Below are 5,275 nucleotides of genomic sequence, written 5' to 3' on the forward strand. Positions count from 1 at the left end.
AAGAATCTGGTGGTGCAGTCTGATTGTAGCTGGTGGAAATGACAGAGGATGATGTGTTGTATCTGGGTTGAAGGTAAGGACTTGAGGCGGGGGGGTGTTCTATCCTTGTTGCAGTTGGAGGTGTGTGTTTCAAAGGCAGAGGTGCGGGAAGTGGAGGAGATATAGTGGATGATGTTGACCACATGGGAGAGGAAATTGCAGTCCTCGAAATACGGGGCCATTTGGTATGTTCTGGCCTCACTGGAACACTGCAGTAAGCATGAGACAGAGATGTTGGCCAGGGAACAGGCTCGTGTGTTAAAGTGGCAGGCAGCTGGAAGCTCGGGGTCTGTTTTTGCAGCAGAACATCGATCAACAGTCACCATTTCCGCCACCTCCACTGAGATGCTGCCAGACACAGGTTCCTGTCCCCTCCATTAACAGCAATGCACCCCCCCCAGCCAGATCGTAATCCACTCCTTTGTCTTTCCAAATGTTCTGGTCTCTCTTTGGGTTCTGTCCCTGCCTATTATTTACTATTTAACCCCTATCTCCTGCAGTACAAAAATCTGCAGGTTAGTTGAATTGGCCAAGCTAAATTTCCAATAAGGTTCAGGGATGTGTAGGTTAGGTGCATTAGTCAGGAGAAATATACAGTACTAGGGTAGGGGAATTGGTCTGGGTGGGATACCCTTTGGAGGGACGCTGTGGAACTTTTGTGCCGAATGGCCTGCTTCCACACTGTCAAGATTCTAATTTTCCCAGCTCCCATCGGTTCTGAGGAAAGGCCACAGGACAGATTTCTGTTCCCAGATGCTGCCAGACCTGCGGAGCTTTCCCAGCACCTTCTGCTTGTTGTTCCTGATTGACACCATCCATACACCTTCTGGGTGTGATTCAGACAGGATGAGGATCCCACTATTGACCTCACAATCGGGTCCAGCTGATTGATGGCAGCTTCGGACCAATAGGAAAGAATGGTGGGACTGGTGGACCAAGTGGAACCAGCTGGTCATCCAAACAATGGGAGTGAATGAGGGGCGTGGCCAGTGGGATGACACGTCACCGGTAACTCAGCCGATGAAGTGCCACGTGACTCGGCCATTGGTGAATGTGGGAGACGCAAACAGGGAAGGGGAGAGTGGCCTTGGAGACAGGGAGATAATGAGTCACGTTAGACTGGGAAGTTTTAATTACACTCTGTGCGGTTTGTAAGTCTGAATCAGAAACTCTTAATCCCGCGTTTGCAGCAGATGGGAAAATGGCTGCGGCCCTCAGGCGGTGAAAGATCCTGGGATATTGCCGCCATTTTTATTGGAGGCAAGGTACAGTGAGGTGCATCTGCATGTCCCCTTCCTGGGATTGGTAGGGGGGGGGGGTGGGGGGTGGTGGTGGCTTACGATTTCAAGAGAGGCATTGACACATCAAGCACATACCAAGAGAAAAGTATGTCTATGTTCTTCCTGCACTGACTGTGAGTTTTGTTTTGTGAATTCATTTCATAGGATATTAAATCAGAATAGAGCTGAAAATGTGTTGCTGGAACAGCGCAGCAGGTCAGGCAGCATCCATGTTGCTGGAACAGCGCAGCAGGTCAGGCAGCATCCAGTGATCAGGAGAATCGACGTTTCGGGCATAAGCCCTTCTTCGGGAACGCAGGTCAGGCAGCATCCAGGGATCAGGAGAATCGACGTTTCGGGCATAATCTGAAGCTCTGATCTCCAGCATCTGCAGATCTCACTTTCTCCGATAAACCAGAATAATTGAGGCTGGGATCTCAAAAGCAAGTTTTTACAGTCAATGGAGTCATCAGGATCTGAATATCATTGGCATTTAATTGTGGAAGGAGAAAGGTTTGTCTGTTCTGTTTGTGGGAAGATATCTCCAATATTTTTGTTAAGCAGAAAGATGTACAAATTCGTGGTTGGATCACCCTTTGGGTGTGTGCTCTGTTCTGGGCCCTGCAGCTGAGGAAGGAGATATTGGCCTAAGAGGGAGCACAGATTTATCCAAATTACACCTCGCCTCTTTGGAAGAACTCTCAGATTCTGAGGATGAAAGATCAGTCCTCAGCAGTGGCCTCACCTTCAATCCCCTACGCTCTCGGATTAATGAATTCAACACTCGGCGTGACATCGAAAAATTCGCCTCCGCACCTACGTCTTCAACCAAGACTCTCGCCCACCCTCTGACGACCCCTTCTCACGCCTGCAACACACCCCATCCATCTGGACACCCCGTGCTGGCCTCCTACCTGCCCTAGACCTCTTCATAGCCGTGCTGGCCTCCTACCTGCCCTAGACCTCTTCATAGCCAACTGCCGCCACGATATTAACCGCCAACTGAACTCCCCCACCCCTCTCACCCACTCCAACCTCTCACCCTCGGAACGCGCAGCCCTCCACTCCCTCCATTGCAACCTCAACCTCACTATCAAACCAGCAGACAAGGGAGGCGCGGTAGTAGTTTGGCACACCGATTTTTACACCGCTGAGGCCAAACGCCAGCTCGCAGATACCTCCTCCTACTGCCCCCTTGACCATGACCCCACCCCCACCACCAAACCATTATCTCCCAGACCATCCATAACCTCATCACCTCAGGGGATCGCCCATCCACCGCCTCCAACTTCATAGTCCCGCTTCTACCTCCTGCCCAAAATCCACAAACCTATCTGCCCCGGCCGACCCATTGTCTCAGCCTGCTCCTGCCCCACCAAACTCATCTCTGCATACCTCGACACGGTCCTGTCCGCCTTAGTCCAAGAACTCCCCACCCGGTCCCCAACGTCTTATCGTCACCATGGACATACAGTCCCTGTACACCTCCATCCCCCATCACAAAGGACTCAAAGCCCTCCACTTCTTCCTTTCCCGCCGTACCAACCAGTACATTCCTGAAGAAGGGCTTATGCCCGAAACGTCGATTCTCCTGATCTCCGGATGCTGCCTGACCTGCTGCGCTTTCCCAGCAACACATTTTCAGCTCTGATCCCCAGCATCTGCAGACCTCACTTTCTCCTATAAACCAGAATAATTGAGGCTGGGATCTCAAAAGCAAGTTTTTACAGTCAATGGAGTCATCCGGATCTGAATATCATTGGCATTTAATTGTGGAAGGAGAAAGGTTTGTCTGTTCTGTTTGTGGGAAAAATATCTCCGATAGTTTTGTTAAGCAGAAAGATGTACAAATTCATGGTTGGATCACCCTTTGGGTATGTGGTCTGTTCTGGGCCTTGCAGCTGAGGAAGGAGATCTTGGCCTGAGAGGGAACACAGATTTATCCAAATTACACCTCGCCTCTTTGGAAGAACTCTCAGATTTAGACCCAATCACCCACTTCATTATGTTAACCTGTAAACTTCATATTTTCAATTACTTGCAAACTTCCCATTAAAAGTCCTTTAGGACCCAAATTCCAGTACCTTTTCAGGTGGAATGTTCCAGCTTCTGACAACTGTCTGTTCATTCAGAAACTGCTGAGGTTCATGTTTTCTCTGGGGTTACAAAGGGCTGAATTGAAAGATGAGATGCTGTCCCTGAGCTCCCATTGAGATGCATTGGAACAATGCAGGAGGCTGAGGGCAGTGTAGGTGTGAGCAGACAATGAAAATGACAGGGCTGCACTGTGAGGGCTGCTTGGCTTAATGAGAGTGTTCTGGAGTTGGGTGTAAACAGAGTGAGGTGAGACGGGGGAAGGTGAAGCTGAAACTCAGTTTCACTCCAGGCCTTTCAGAAATTCACATGGTCCCAATGGGAACAGCCAGTTTTGAAGTGATACCTGCGGAGTATTTGTTAACAGTTTTTTTCCTGAGGGCAGTTGAGAGTTAACCACATTGCTGTGGGTCTGGAGTCACATGTACGCCAGACCAGGTGGGATGATAGTTTCCTTCCCTACAGGACATTAGTGAACCAGATGGGTTTTCTAACAATCGACAATAGTTTCATGGTCATCATTTGCCTTTTCATTCTAGATTGTATTGAATTCCGATGCTGCCATCAGCCATGTTGGGATTCTATCCATAATCCTCGGATATCAGTCGTCTGGCAGGAAGACCATTAAGCCATTGCCTCCCTTTTTAGCAATGTTTAAATGGATGTTCCATCATTCTACGTGTACAATGTGAGATAAAATACTGCACCGCCTCTCCAAAAGGTCAATCAACAGAATTTTGTTTGGAACCGAAATATTTCACTTTTTTGGGGGGGTTTGTTAAACAAAAATGAATCCAGATAAAAATCTTCTGCTACGGACACGTAAATTCTGAAGCCGGAGGGTGATTACAGAGACAGGGAGGGTTGTGGGGCCAGAGGGGGATTGTTGTCCAAACATCACTGTGGTGTACATGGACTGCAGCATTTCAGGGAGGCGGTTAACCACCACCTTCTCCAAGACAAGTAAAGGTGGCCAATAAATACTGGTCTGTGCAGTAAAGGCAACCCCCTGTGAATAAAACCAAGCAGTGACCTCTCTGAGCTGATTGCTATGAAGTTAAAAACCTCTCTGGAAATGCAGTGGGCAGAGAAGAGAAACAGTGACATTTCACAGCTGTCCTCAGAAAGACCTCACCCTTGCAAGTACTCCGAGCCAGGGATCAGCTTAGTGAGTTTCAGTCTCTTCAAATATCAATCTTAGTCGGTTTTATAAAATTAAATCTACAATAGTGAGTAAGGTGAGGATTTCTTTTCAATGTCTTATGGTCTCTTGATTAAATGTTAAAGATATGAAACGTAAGTATTAAGTTATTCTCGGGCAGTATTTTTCGAGCAGGAAGACTGTGCCTTCCTCTTAGTCTGTAGATTGTTAAGGCGGAGAGATGGCCTGTTGTAGAGTGGCGTGCTGTTCCTGTCGGATGTGGGAGATAGGGAGAGTTTCAATGATCCTGATGATTGTCTGCAGGAAGTGTGATTGCAAATCCTATTGGATCGCATGGATTGGTGGAGGAGTAATTAAAGGCAGTGAGGAATTGGCAGGAGCCGGGGTGTGTGATAGGTGGCAGTGTCAGAAATGCAGGATACTGCAGATACAGTCAGGTAGATGGGTAACCGCCAGGAAAGCTAGGAGGGGTAGGTCGGTACTGCAGGAGTCTCCTGTGGCTATCCCCATCTCAGACAAGTATACTGTTTTGGAAAATGTAGGTGGTAATAGACTTTCAGGGGAATGTAGCACTGACAGTCAAGTTACTGGTACTGAGACTGGCTTCTAACATAATGTGAGGTATATCCAGTTCCACACAATCGATGGTGACAGGGGACTCTCTAGTCAGGGATACAGTCTGCCATTTCTGCAGCTGACA

At 48.3% G+C, this 5,275-nt stretch overlaps 1 long non-coding RNA gene across 1 annotated transcript in view; it reads left to right on the plus strand.

The window, feature by feature from the left end:
- Positions 1-1,500, plus strand: part of LOC122548171 — a 5,217-nt gene extending 3,717 nt beyond the window's left edge. The window contains exon 3 of the long non-coding RNA XR_006311183.1: positions 1,485-1,500. This is a non-coding gene — a long non-coding RNA (uncharacterized LOC122548171). The remainder of the gene's footprint in view (positions 1-1,484) is intronic.
- The last annotated feature ends 3,775 nt before the right edge of the window (positions 1,501-5,275 follow it).

This window comes from Chiloscyllium plagiosum, unplaced genomic scaffold, assembly GCF_004010195.1.
Source record: "Chiloscyllium plagiosum isolate BGI_BamShark_2017 unplaced genomic scaffold, ASM401019v2 scaf_9234, whole genome shotgun sequence".
NCBI classification, from domain to species: domain Eukaryota; kingdom Metazoa; phylum Chordata; class Chondrichthyes; order Orectolobiformes; family Hemiscylliidae; genus Chiloscyllium; species Chiloscyllium plagiosum.